At 35.1% G+C, this 14,858-nt stretch overlaps 1 non-coding gene across 1 annotated transcript; it reads left to right on the top strand.

The window, feature by feature from the left end:
- Window positions 1-1,592: 1,592 nt before the first annotated feature.
- Window positions 1,593-1,727, top strand: LOC119472086. Its single transcript, XR_005201196.1, has one exon. It is a non-coding gene; the product is annotated as a small nucleolar RNA SNORA48 (small nucleolar RNA).
- Window positions 1,728-14,858: the final 13,131 nt, after the last annotated feature.

The following is a 14,858-nucleotide window of genomic DNA, read 5'->3' as shown; positions in this document are numbered from 1 at the left end:
AACAAACATCTATAGAGTATGCCACTCAACAACAGCAGAATATTATCCTTCTCAAGTATACATTTGAACCTTCTCCAAGACACAACATAGACAAGGTCATAAAGCAAGCCTTAATATATTTAAATGGATTGAAATCATACGTAAGTATTCTCTCCAACCACAATAAAATTAAAATCAGCAACGGAAAGAAACTGGGGAATTCACAAATAAAACTGGTTCAAATAAGAAATCATAAGGGAAATCAGCACTCTCAGAAGAATGAAAATGATAAGGTAGCATACTAAATCTTGTAATATTCAACTAAAGCGGTGCTCAGAGGGAAATTTATTGCTGCAAATGCCTATGTTAAAAGAGAAAGCTTAAGTTAATAACTTAATCTTCTACCTTAAGGCATAGGAAAAAGTAGAGAAAACTAAACCCAAAGCAAGCAAAAGAAAGAAAATAATGTGGGTTAGAGTAGAAATAAATGAAATAGAGAATGGCAAAGCATCGGAGAAAACCCATAAAGCTAAAAGATGTTTTTTTGGAGAAAGTCAAAAAAATTGACAAATTTTAGCAAGCTTAATCTAGAGTGAAGACTGAAATTGACAAAATCAGGAATAAAAGAGGAGACGTCGCTGTTGGCCTTACTTAAGTATGGATTTAAAAGGAAACTATGAAGAACTATATGCAAATACAAGTAAGTTAGATCACTTAGATCAATAATTCCTTTAAAGACACAAACTACTTAGACTGACTCAAGAAGAAAGAGAAAATCTGACTAAGGTCACAAAGGGCAAAAATAATTAATAACTTTATAACTTTCAACAAAGCAATATCCAGGCCAAGGTGACTTTGCTTTGAATTCTAGCAAATATTCAGAAAAGAATTTAAATCAATTTTTACAACATCTTCCAAAAAAATAGAGAAAACTTTCAAATTTTATATCATCATTATTACCATAATACCAAAAACAGGCAAAATGTCACAAGAAAATAAATCTACAAATTCATATTCATTCTAAAATAGATGCAAACATTCTTAACAGGCTAGGTAAGAAAAAATGATCTTGCAATATATAAAGAGTTTATACCCAACAATAAAGTAGGATTTAATACAGAAAATCAAGGTTAATTTACATGTAAAAAAGTCAATGTAATATATAATTTTAATAGAAGAACAAAACCACTCTATTATTTTTAAAGACATAAGAAAAAATATTTTTCTCATTAAATCTAATATAATTTCACAATTAAAACAAATCAACAAATTAGGAATAGAAGGGAATTTTCTTAATCTGATAACAGGCATGTATGAAAACCACAGCTTACATCAATAAGTAATTGGTGGATGCATTTCCTTTATATTTAGGAATAATATAAGGATTTTCAGACAAGAAAAAAAGCCAGTCACATTAGAAAGGAAAATGTTAAACTATCAATATTCAAATATGATATGATCTTGAATGTGGAAAAATCTAAGAATTCCAAGAATAAAACTACTAGCATTAAGAAATGAGTTCAGCAGTGTATTTGGATTCCGGATGAATATACAAAATTAAATTATATATCTAAACATGAGTAATGAACAATCCAAAAATAAAATGAAAAATGTGTCCCTTATCTGGGTGGAGTGGCATCTGGTTGCTAATGTTCATCTCAAACCAGCCAGGGACAAGACAATATCTTGTTTATCCCAACTTGGCTTTTGGTCTATGTTCAAGACTCATTAATGCCTCGGACATATGGATTTCCAAGGGAGAAAATTAAGAAAAAATTTAATGTATAATAGCATCAAAAGGAATAAAATTATTAATAATAATTTAACATAAGAAATGCCAGACTATGCAATAAAAACTATGAAACTTTTTGAAATATATTAAATCAGACTTAAATGTAAAAGTAGTTTATATTGGTACGGTATTATTAAGATTGCAATATTCCCCAAATTAATCTATGATTTAATGAAATCTTTGTCAAAACATCTTGGTGGCTTTTTTTTTTTTTTTTTTTTTTTTTTTTTTGGCAGAGAATGACAAGCTGATGGATGCTAAAAATTCTTATGGAAATATAAAAGACCCAGGACTCAGATTGGCCAAAATGATCTTAAAAAGCAACAAAGTTGAAGCACTCACATGTCCTAATTTCAGAACTTGCTACACATACACAGCTGCAGTAGACAAGAAAGTGTGATACTGGCCTACGAAAAGACATATAGATCAATAGAATAGAATTGAGAGTGCATAAATAAATTTTTTTACATTTATGGTCAATTGATTTTTAACATAGGTGCCAAGGTATTTCATTGGGAATTAGGTAGTCTTTTTAATAAATACTGCTAGGACAACTGGATATTCACATGCAAAAGAATAAATTTTGTCTTTTAACTCACATCAGACACAAAAAATTATTTAAAATGGAACAGAAATGCAGGAGCTAAAACTATAAAACTCTTAGAAGAAAATATAGATATAAATCTATATGGCCTTCAATTAGGCAATGCTTTCTTAGATAGGACATCAAAAGAACAAGTGACAAAATAAAAAAGAGTTGATAAATTAGACCACATCAAAATTTAAAACTTTTGAGCTACAAAGGATATCCTCAGAAAGTGAAAAGACAACCCTAACAAGAGAAAAAAATTTGGAAATTATATGCAATAAGGGACTGATGGATATAAAAATGTATTTCAAACTCATAGAACTCAATGATAAAATGTTAAATAATTAAAATGTGCAAAGGATTTGAATATATATGTCTGAAAGAAGATATAGAAATAGCCAATAAACACATGAAAAGGTTGGTTTTCAATGTCTTAGCTATCAGGGAAATGCAAATCAAAACCACAGTGAAATACCACTTCACATCAATAGGATGGCTACTATCAAAAACAAACAAAAAACAGAAAATAAGTGTAGGCAAGAATGTAGAGAAGTTGATACTTTCATTTGCTGCTGTTGACAATGTAAAGTGATGCAGCCACATTGGAATACAGTTTGACAATTCCTCAAAACTTTATAAAGTTACCAGATGTTATAGTTATTTTCTTTTTCAACTTGCATGGATCAGAGTATGCACTGGCCTACATTATTTCTGAGTGTGCCTGTGAGGGTAGTTTCAAAAGAGGTTGGTTTTGATTTAGTTGACTGGGTAAAGCAGATTTCCCTCCCCAATGTGTGAGTACATCATTCAACCCACCAAGGGCCTAAATAGAACAAAAGGAAAAAGGTTGAATCCTCTCTGCCTGCTGCGTAAACTGACACATTGGTCTTCTCTTGCTCTTGTGCTGAGACTTGTACCCTTCAGTACTACTGGATTTCAAGACTTTGAACTCAGTCCAAAATTTACATTACCATCTTTCCTGAGTCTTCCATTGCAGATGGAAGATTGCTCAGCTTCCATGATTATGAGTCAATTCTATCCCTATCTAACTATCTGTCTATCTATCTACCAACCTACCTACCTATCATCTAGCTAGCTAGCTATGTACCTACCTATTATCTATCTGTCTATATCTCCTATGGTTATATTTCTGTGGAGAATCATAAATAATATATATTTTGGTACTGAGAGTGGGGTATTTGCTTATATCATTTTCTGGATTGAGGGAGATAACAAAGCAACCATTTATAAAAATCGAGAAGCTAGGTGACTGTACATGATGCTTTGAACATTTTCAGGAAACTGAATTATATGTATATAGAACATTGAAAAACACATATTAATAAATTTTAACACTACAAACTTTCTCTATATCTTCTTATTGTATCCGTAGAAAATATACAGTGTTTAATCACATGGTAAGTAGAAAGAAAACTTATAAAATTACTACACTACCTAAAAGTTATATGGTTTATCTTTCTCTCAGCATTTCCCAAAGAAACCTACAACCTTTTACCAGGATAACTATGCACTGAGGAAAAGAAAATGAGTGCTTTTGGGACGACTAAACACCAACTTTGAACTGATACTATTCCAGGACATCCCATTGTCACTGTGGCCTTCTAAACAGAGTAGTGGCTTATGAAGATCAGGTAATAAATGGAGTTTTAGCTCAGGTCTGTTTCACGGTGTGCTTTTTAGTTCCCCATTTCAAGAACACATAATTGGAATAGACATACTAAGCAGATGGCAGAAACCTCACATTGTTTCTGACTCATAGAGTGAGGACTATTACAGTGGGAGAAGCCAAGTGAAAGCCATTAGAACTGTCTCTACCTAGGAAATAATAAACCAAAACCAATAATGCATTCCTGGATGGATTGTAGAGATCAGCACCACTATTAAGGACTTGGAGGATTCAAGATTGGTGATTTTCATCACATGCCCATTCAACTTGACTGTGTGGCTCGTGCAGAAGAAAGATGGATCTTGGAGAATGACAGTGCATTATTACAAGCTTAACCAGGTTGTGACTCCAATTGCAGCCCCTGTACCAGATGTGGTTTCCTTGCTTGAGCAAATTAACATATCCACTGATGCCTGGTATGCAGCTATCGAGCTGGCAAATGCTTTTTTCTAGTTACTTGTTAGTAAAGACTGCCAGCCGCAGTTTGCTCTCAGATGGCAAGGCTAGCAATACACCTTCACTGTCCTACCTCAGGGGTATATCAGCTCTCTAACCCTGTGTCATAAATTACTTTGTGGGTATCTTGATTACCTTTTCTTGCCACAAATTACCATACTGATTCATTACATTGATGATACTATCCTCATTGGACATAGTGAGCAAGACGTGGCAGCTACTCTTGACTAATTCATAAGAAATTTGTGTGTCAGACGGTGAGAACTAACTGACTAAAATTCAGGTGTCTTCTGTCTCAGTGAAATTTCTAAGCATCCAGTTGTATGGGCATGTCGAGATATTCCTTCAAGGCAAGAGATGAGTTATTGTACCTGGCCCCTTCTACAATCAGAAAAGAGGCACAGTGCCTAATGTGCTGCTTTGGACTTCATAGCCAACATATTCTCATTTGGGTGTAATACTCTGGTCTATTTACTGAAAGACCTGAAATCCTGCTATTTTCGAGTGAGGTCCAGACCAAGAGAAGGCTCAGCAAGAGGTCTAGTCTGCTGTCCGAGATACTCTGCTGCTAGGGCTGTTTGGTCCAGCAACTCTAAATGTGCCTCCAGTGTCAGTGGCAGACAAGTATGCTATTTTGAACCTTTGGCAGTCCCCTATAGGTGAATCACAGGGCACACTCTTAGGAGTTTGGAGTAAAGCCCTGCCATCCTCCACAGATAATTGCTCTCCTTTTGAGAAACAGCTCTTGGTCTGCTACTGGGCTTTAGTATAGACTGACTGAGCCACCAAGTTACCATGCAACCTAAGCTGCCATCGTGAACTGGGTGTTATCTGACCTATTAAGCCATAAAGTTGGACATGAACAGTAGTATTCTATCAAATGAAAGTGATATATATGGCTATATGGGGTCAGGCCAGAGCAGGCCCTGAAGGGTCAAGTAAGTTACACAAAGAAATAGTCCAAATGTGCATGCTTCTATATGAAAGAGGCAGCATTTTTTATTCTTACTGAGATGAATACTTCCTATGAACATAGATTTGCCTTCTCTGCATTCAGTGCTTTTGTCAAAACTACCATTCATGGACTTACAGAATGCCTTATCCATCATGTCATGGTATTCCACACAGCATTGTTTCCATCAGGAAACACAACAAAAAAGTGCTTCAGTGGGCCCATGCTCGGAGTATTAACTGGTTTCACCATATTCTCCATCATTCGGAGGCTGCTGGCTTCAGGAAGATGTGGCATGGCCTTTTGAAGACCAAGTTACATTGTCAGCTAGGCCGCAATGCCTTGTCGGCCTGGGGCAAGGTTCTCCAGAAGACCGTATATGCTCTGAATCAGTGTCCAGTATATGGTATTGTTTCTCCCATAGCCAAGATTTTTGAGGCCAGGAATCAAGGGGTGGAAGCCTGAGTTGTACCACTCGCTATTATGCCTAATGATCCACTAAACAGTCTTTTATTTTCTGTTCTGGTGACCTCATACTCTGCTGCACTAGAGGTCTTAGCCCCAGAGGCAGGAATATTTCCACCAGGAGTAATAATTATTCCATTGAACTGGAAGTTAATATGGCCACCTGGCCACTTTTTAAGGCTCCACATGACTCTGAATCAACAGGATAAGAAGGGAGTTATTGTGGCTACCAAGAAGGAGTGCCAGGATACAATGGAGGTAAGGAGGAGTATGTTTGGAATACAGGAGATCCCTTAGGGCGTCTCTTAGTATTACCATGCCCTGTGATAAAGGTCAGTGGAAAACTACAATCTAATACACTCAGGACCAATAATCAACCAGATCCCTCAGGAAGGAAGGTTTGAGTCAACTCACCAGATAAATGACCACAGCCAGCTGAGGTGCTTGCTGAAGGCAAAGAGAACACAGAATGGATAGCAGAAGGTGGTAGTTATAGATACCAGCTCTAACCATGTGACCAGTTATAGAAATGAGGACTGTAATTGTCATTAGTATTTCTTATTTTGTTATGGAGGGGTGTGTGTGTGTGTGTACATATCCGTGTGTATCCTGCTGGTTCTATTTCTCTGGAGAACTTGGGCTAATACACGATATGATTCAGCATTTCCTCTCCTAAACATAAACCCGGGAAAATTGAAAACATATGTTTACACAAAGGCTTGTACACCAATGTTTATAGCATTATCATTCATAATAGCCAAAAAGTGGACACAACCTAAATGTACATCAACTGGTAAATGGATAAAAACACGTAGTACATCTATATAATGGAATATTATTCAACAATAACAAGGAATGAAGCACAGATACAAGCTTGCACTTTGATGAACCTTGAACATTACATTGCCTGAAGGAAGCCAGTCCAAAATGCCAAACTTTGTCATTTTATTTATATGAAAACTTCAAAGTAAGCAAATCTATAAAAATTCAAAGTGCATTAGTGGTTGTCTAGGGAAGAAATAGGGGTAGAATGGAGAGTAACTTCTATTGCATAGGAGTTTATTTTTGGTGTGATAAAAATGTTCTAAACAGATTGTGGCGATGGTTTCTCAACAACAGTCTTAATCCCTTAATATTATTTATTATTGCATTGTATATTTTAGATGAGTAAATTTTGGGCAGTATGAATTATTTCTAAGTTGTCCTTTAAAAAGAAAATAGGTTGATGAATGTATAAGACAATTTTAAAGAATGGCAAGTTGTTAATTTGGCTGGAGCAAATGATAAGAAAGAGCATGTGTGGGAGGGGGTGGGGGGTCTGAGTAGTGAGAAAGTAAACCGGAAATACAGAATGCAGCCAGATGTCTGCCTATGGATGTCACTCTGATGATGGCACTCTTCCGCCTCATGAATAATGAGAGTCAATGAAGGCTTTGAGCAGGAGAGGAATGTGATGCAAATAGTGCTATAAGATTGGTTTTGATATGGTAGGATTTTTAGTTTAGATACATATTATTCTTACATTTTAAAATGCCATTATTATATGCTAATAGTATTTGTCATTTTTTGGTCAATATAGCTCTTCTATAGGAAACAAACTTCTTCACTTTGTCTCATATTTAAACTGTGTATATTTTTTCCTGATTCAATTCACCCCAACTGGAAATCACTCTCCTTTGCCCTCTGCTAGTATTTTCAGGCCGAATTTGAAACATGTTTCTCTAGAAACCTACCTTCCCTGATTACCTTCTATTCAATTCTGATTATTTCGCTATTCTGTATCTCTCTTTCAAAATGTATACATTCAATACGTACTATGCCGTTGATGTATTTCCTCTTCTATAATTATATAATTTTGATATATGTTTTTATAATATAAATTGAAAGTTAGTGCTACTACTTTGATTTCTGTTGAATGTGTCCTAAGTAGCCATAGTATAAGATTCAGTGCTTAAAAGGCTAATCGAAAAATGTTCCAGCTAGCAAACTCCTTGGGGAGGTATATTTAATATTCTTTCCGTATACCCTCCTGTGATAAACTGAATGTGTCCTCCCCAGACTCGCATCTTGAAATCTCAATTCTAATGCGATGGTATTAGGAGATGAGGCCTTTGGATTATAATTAGGTCATAAAGGTGGAGCCCTCATAAATAGAATTAGTGCCCTTATAAAGAAATTATGAAAGCTTACTCTCTAGCTTGCTCTGTCTCTCTCTGCCTGCTGCAGGAGGATACCCTAAGAAGGTAGCTGTCTGCAAACCAGGAAGAAGCCCTTTACTAGACACTGGATCTGCTGGTGCCTTGAGCTTGAACTTCCTAGCCTAAAACTGTAAGTAATAAATGTGCACTGTTTAAGGCACATTTACTCTATATCCAGTCAAATATACTCTGTTATAGCAGTGTGAACCAAGACGCGTTTCTTCAGATCATTTGGCCAAATCTAATTTTCTATGTGTGACTTTTAATGGCTACACTCTTAATTTTCAGAATGTGTGATCTATCATATACACTTTCCAGATAGTCCTATTGTTACAATAGAATTACAAAACACTTACATCTTTCTGACTTTCTTTGATACCTTCTGACTAGTGCTGCATCCAATCACAGTGGGCTGGTGATGACATGACTTGCTTAGAAAACCAAGTGTCATATCACTGTGACTTCCTCACAGGTGCTAAGAACAACTGTATTAGGCACAGAGAGAATTGTCATTCAATGTCTTGCTCAGGAGGTGTATGCTACAAATTCGTTGGTATTTGGCTTCATTAATAAGCATTTTTAATTAGCAAACTGAAGGAAATGACCTTTTATGCATCAGAAGAATAGCCATCATCATTTTTACCAGGGCATGAGACCGTAAAAAGGTGAATCTTCTTCTGAGGAAGAAAAGACCTGGCTGATTTAATTAGGACCCAATTGCAAAAGTGAAGCCCTAGCCCTCCACTGCCTATCTGAAGGCCACATATGGAAACCTATAAATGAACACAAAATGTTCTTTTGCTTTTGTTGTCTGAATGACAATAAAATTTTTATATTTATTTTATATTTATTTCCATGTCCATTACCTTTAACAAAAAATAATATTTTTGTTTTTAAAACAAAAAAAATTGTTTTCAGTGAAAAAGAACCTGCCCTAAATTCAGAAGACTTTAATTCTGACTTTCAAATTCTGGCTATTACTCTATATTTTTAAACAAATTGTAGAAACTTGCAGAACTTTGGTTTCCAATTGTTCTACCAAAATTTTTAAAGAATAGTTATGAAGATCAAATAAACTAAAGCTAGAGAATTGACCTCTAAATTATAATATTCTATAGCTAAAAATTAATATTATTTTACAAGATAAAAAATGCCAAATATATATTTCAGAGGAATAGAAAGTCTAAACCTAGGTAATGAAATATTTTTTAAGAAAGGTCTTGAAAAATTTAATCTTTATTTTATCCATGAGCTAAATTAATATATAAGCAACCAAACTTAAATATCAAATTCTGTAGCCATGCCACCTATTTTTAAAATGGGAAAGCAGGTTCTTTTTAAGTGCAATGAAATCATTTCAAATGAGTCAGACTTTGTAATCAGAAGTAAAGTGCAGCAGATGCTGGGGAACAGATCCAGCTATAGAAGCTAGAAGGAAGTCTTGTCAAAGATAATGGCAATAAGTAACAGGTGGCACCCCTGTGGAATTATTGGCATGAGAAAGATTCAATTGGTTTAACAGGGGGCATCTACAGGCATCCAGTTCAAAGCAATGTGGGACCCAGGGGAAGAGAGAATTCGTGATGTCAAACTAGTCATGTCTATGGCAGTTGGCAGGGAATTGGATACTTGACTGGGGATCCAGCATATGACAACAAGTGGTATCAGGGAGAGAAAAAGTAAAAACAAAGTAAAGATCTGAACTTATTTGGCAGTAAGAAGTTTATCAAGACAGCATCTCAGTCACAGGGAAATAAGATCTAGTTAACAAGACTGCATCCAAGATGGGCAGTGGATCTCTGTACTAAGGTAGGAGTCTAGTTATAATAATGACGGTCAATAATAGCAGTGATACATTAATAGTGGTACCAATGCATGTTTATTGATTACTTAATACATGCTGGATATAGTTATTTGTGATACATAATTTATATCATGTACTTCCTATTGCATCCCTAGAATTGAGTTTTATTATCATACTATTTTATAGATGTGAAAACTGAGGCACAGAAGGGTTAAACATGAATAAATCAAACAAAGAATTCTCATCCACACATCTGGCTCTAAGGACCCAACTCTTAACCACTGCATTATGCTATTTCTCAGTCCTCTGAATGACCCCAAATTAAGATTATCAACAAAGGTAATTTCATGCTGTTTGATAAGTGTCATCCCAGTAACCAGAGAGAATAAAGTTAAATTGGGAAATTATTATTGATTTTGCAGAAGCCCAAGTAAGAACCATGATAGCAATTTCCATATCAGGTTTAAAATATATGAGAATGCAAAATCAGAGAATAAGGAAATACAGAAAAAAACAGAGAGGCATGTAGGATGAGATAAGCTTTAGAAATGGACTGAGGCGTGAAGTAAAGAGATAGACGTTCTATGATGAGGCCAAGACATATGTAACTGAGGTAGGTACAGCAACTTACAAGAGATGGACTGAAGTGTGCTAGATCCAAAACATGTGGTTAGCACTTATTAAATAACTCCTGCCTGGAGTAAGAATTGGACAGTTTAGGGTGGTCTTACCAGCAAGGAGAAAAGGCAAGCAGCATGATCTGCCTTCATCTCTTCTGCTTAGTTTAATTAGCATTATTCATTTTTAGAGAGAGTTATGATTCAAGGCAAGTATAGGCCCACACCTTCAGCTGTATGTAAGAAATAAACACAACCGGAAGTTCAATCGGTTTCACTGTAGCACACACTCTAGGGAAACTGACTGGAAATTTTGTAATTGTACAGAAATAACCTGGTGAGGTTTACTTAGGAATTTTCCAAAATTCAACAATATATAATACATCATGCTTTGAAAGCTTCCCTTCCTGATGGCATATTCAGGATATTTTCACATTTCCTTGGAAGGAGAAAATGTCCTCTCCTAATGTTCCCCCTCCCTCAAAGAAAAAATAGAAACAAAACTGGAAGTATACAAAATAAATCATAATGAAAGGGGCTCAACATTCTCCATTAACCAGTAGCAGATTATGTGTATTGCCTAAAAGGCTTATTTTAAAATAATCTCAGTAATGGCTCAGGGCGGGGCATTCAGGGCTTTGAATGGGTTGAACCCATGGAGTCACTGGATTTTGGAAATATTATAGAAATCTTCTCTATGTAAGCATTAAATTTAGCTTAACAAATATTTACTTCATCTCTTCTAATACTAGGCTTTGGGGAAACAAGACAATTAGCACATGATCCCTGCTGCTGCTATAGTTGGTATTTTGCTCTCATGTAAAAGTAAGGGTAAGAAGTCCAGGGCTACTATGATAGTTTGAGATTTTGGAGACATAGATTCTGTTACCTTTTTTTTTTGTCACCCAGGTTGGAGTGCAATGGCATGATCTCGGCTCACTGTCTATTTCATTATGTGCTGTTGAATTCAGTTTGAAAATATTTTGTTGAGGATATTTGCATCTATGCTCATCATAGATATTGGCTTGTAATTTTCTTGTCTTATAGTGATTTTGTCTGGCTGTGATATCAGGGTAATTAATGCTGGCTTTGTAAAATAAGTTTTAAAATTTTCCTTATTTTTTATTTTATTTTATTTATTTATTGTTGAGATGGAGTTTTGCTCTTGTTGCCCAGGCTGGAGTGCAATGGCGCTATCTTGGCTCACTTCAACCTCTGCCTCCCGAGTTCAAGCCATCTCCTGCCTCAGCCTCCCGAGTAGCTGGGGTTACAGGCTCGTGCCACCACGTCTGGCTAATTTTGTATTTTTAGTAGAGACGGGGGTTTCTCCATGTTGGTCAGGCTAATCTCAAATTCCCAACCTTAGATGATATGCCCACCTTGGCCTCCCAAAATTCTGGGATTACAGGCATGAGCCCTCTGCCTGGCCCTCTCTTATTTTTTAAAGAAGAGTTTGAGAAAGATTGGTTAGTTTGTTTAAAAATGGTAGAATTTAGTATTTAAGTTCTGAGGGCCTACACTTTTCTTTGAGGACTGTTTATCATGGACTCAATCTTGTTACTCATTATTGGTCTGTTCAGACTTTCTACTTCTTCATTATTCAGCCTTGGTAGGCCGGTTGCAACTAGAAATGTATCCGTTTTTCCTAGGTTATCTAATTTGTTGCCATATAATTGTTCCTAGTAGTTTCTCATGATCCTCTCTATTTCTGTGATAGCAATAATAATGTCTCTTCTTTCATTTATACTTTTATTTACTTGAGGCTGATCTCTATTTTTGGTTAGTTTAAAGATGTATTGATTTTATTTTTTTCAAAACAACTCTTGATTTTGTTGATCTTCTATTGCTTTTCCACATTCTATTTCATTTTCTTCTGCTCTGATCTTTAATTGTTCTCTTCTACTGACTCGGGTTAGTTTTTTTCTCCCTCATTCTTTGCGGTATAACATTAGATTGTCTATTTGAGATCTTTCTTCTTTTTTGCTGTAGGCATTTATTGCCACAAAGCTCCCTCTTAGAAATACTTTGGCTGCATCCGGTAAGTTTTGATATGCTGTTTTTCTGCTTTCATTTGTCTCAATATATATATATATTTTTTTTTTTTTTTTTTGAGATGGAGTTTCGCTCTTGTTACCCAGGCTGGAGTGCAATGGCGCGATCTCGGCTCACTGCAACCTCCGCCTCCCGGGTTCAGGCAATTCTCCTGCCCCAGCCTCCTGAGTCGCTGGGATTACAGGCACGCGCCACCATGCCCAGCTAATATTTTGTATTTTTAGTAGAGACGGGGTTTCACCATGTTGACCAGGATGGTCTCGATCTCTTGACCTCGTGATCCACCCTCCTCGGCCTCCCAAAGTGCTGGGATTACAGGCTTGAGCCACCGCGCCCGACCGATATTTTTAAATTTCAGTTTTAATTTATTCTTTGACCCATTGTTCGTTCGGGAGCATGCTGTATAGTTTCTACCTATTTGCTAATTTAAAAAATTCTTCCTGTTATTGATTTTTAGTTTTATACCATTGTGGTTAGAAAAGATACTTGGTATAATTTCAGTCTTCTTAAATGTTTAAAACTTGTTTTGTTTTTTGTCCTAACATATGGTTTACACTGAGGACTATTCCATGCCAATGATAAAAATATGTATTCTGCTGCAATTGATAGCATATTCTACATCTATCTATTTGGTCTATTTGATCTAAAATGTAGTTCAAATCCAATGTTTCCTTATTGAGTTTTATCCAGATGAGCTCTCTATTGTTGGCAGCGCAAGATTGAACTCTTTTACTATTATTATATCCTCTTGATGAATTGATCCCTTTATTATCACATAATAACTTCATCTCTTTTTACAGTTTGTGACTGAATGTCTATTAATGTCTGATATGAGTACAGCTGCCTCTGCTCTCATTGGTTTCTCCTTACATGGAATACCTGTTTCCATCCTTGTACTTTCAATACATGTGTTCTTAAAGGTAAACCGAGTATCTTGTACCTACTCTTATTTTTGATTCAATAATTTAATCTATTTACATTTTAGGTAATTATAAGTAAAGATTTATTACTACCATTTTGTTAATTGTTTTCTGGTTGTTTTGTAGATCTTTTGTTTCTTTTTTCCACTCTAAATGTCTTCTTTTGTGATCAGATAATTTTCTCTAGTGATATGCTTTAAGTCTTTACTTTTTTACCTTTTTGTGTCTACCATATTTTTTGGATTTGTGGTTACCATGAAGTTTACATCAAACATCTTATTGTTATAACAGGATATTTTAAGCTGATAACAACTTAATGTCGATCATGTAAAAACAACAACAACTCTATACTTTTACTCTGCCTACCCTTCATTTTATGTTTTCAGTATCACAATTTGTTTCTTTTTATTTGCGTTTCTTGACAGATTAGGGTAGCTATTATTAATAGCTTAGTCTTTTAATCTTTATACTAAATATGAGTGATTTATGCACACAATAACATTATTATTATATTCTGAATTTAACTATTTACTTACTTTTACCAATGAGTTTTGTACTTTCATGTTTTCATGCAGCAAATTATTGTATTTGCCTTTCTTTCAATTTTTGTAGAAATATCGTTAGCATTTCTTTTAAGACAGGCCTGCAAGATTTCTACTAAGAAATATGCTGTCTGAAGTTCTCTTCTATGTGACAAGTGGCTTTTTTCTTGCTGCTTTCACAATTATCTGTTTGTCTTTGACTTTTGAGAGTTTTATTTTGTAGCTTGGCTAATATCTCTTTAATCTATCTGGTGCTTTTTAGCCTTCCTGCATCTCCTGTTCATTTTTCTCTCCAAATTTAGAAAGTTTTCTGTTATTTTTTTTTCTGCCCCCACCTCCTTTTTTACCTCTGTTCCTTCTAAGACTTCTGAGACTTCCATAATTTGTATATTGGCTCACCTGATGGTATTTCATACATCTTATAGGCTTTTTTTTTTCACTTTTTTATTATACTTTTTTGTTGTTGCTGTTCTTCTGATGTTGTCTTTTCAAATGATCTGTTTTGAGCTCAGTGATAATTTTCTTCTGCTTGAATTAGTCCATCATTGAAGCTCTCTCTAAAATTTTTAGTTCAGTAATTGTGTTTGTCAGCTTCAGTATTTTTGTTTGGTTTGTTTTTGTGTTGCTATCTCTTTGTTGAACTTATCATTTTGTTCATGTATTCTTTCCTTGATTTCATTTGGTCATATATTATTTATATATACATATATATATATATATATATATATATATATATTCTCTTATAGCTCAGTAAGCTTCTTCAAGATGATCATTTAGAATTATTTGTCAGGCGGTTCATAAGTCT

This window comes from Cebus imitator, unplaced genomic scaffold (genome assembly GCF_001604975.1).
Source record: "Cebus imitator isolate Cc_AM_T3 unplaced genomic scaffold, Cebus_imitator-1.0 Scaffold84, whole genome shotgun sequence".
In the NCBI taxonomy this organism is placed as follows: Eukaryota; Metazoa; Chordata; class Mammalia; order Primates; family Cebidae; genus Cebus; species Cebus imitator.
Note: the sequence above shows the minus strand (reverse complement) of the source record. Positions and strands in the feature narration are given on the sequence as shown.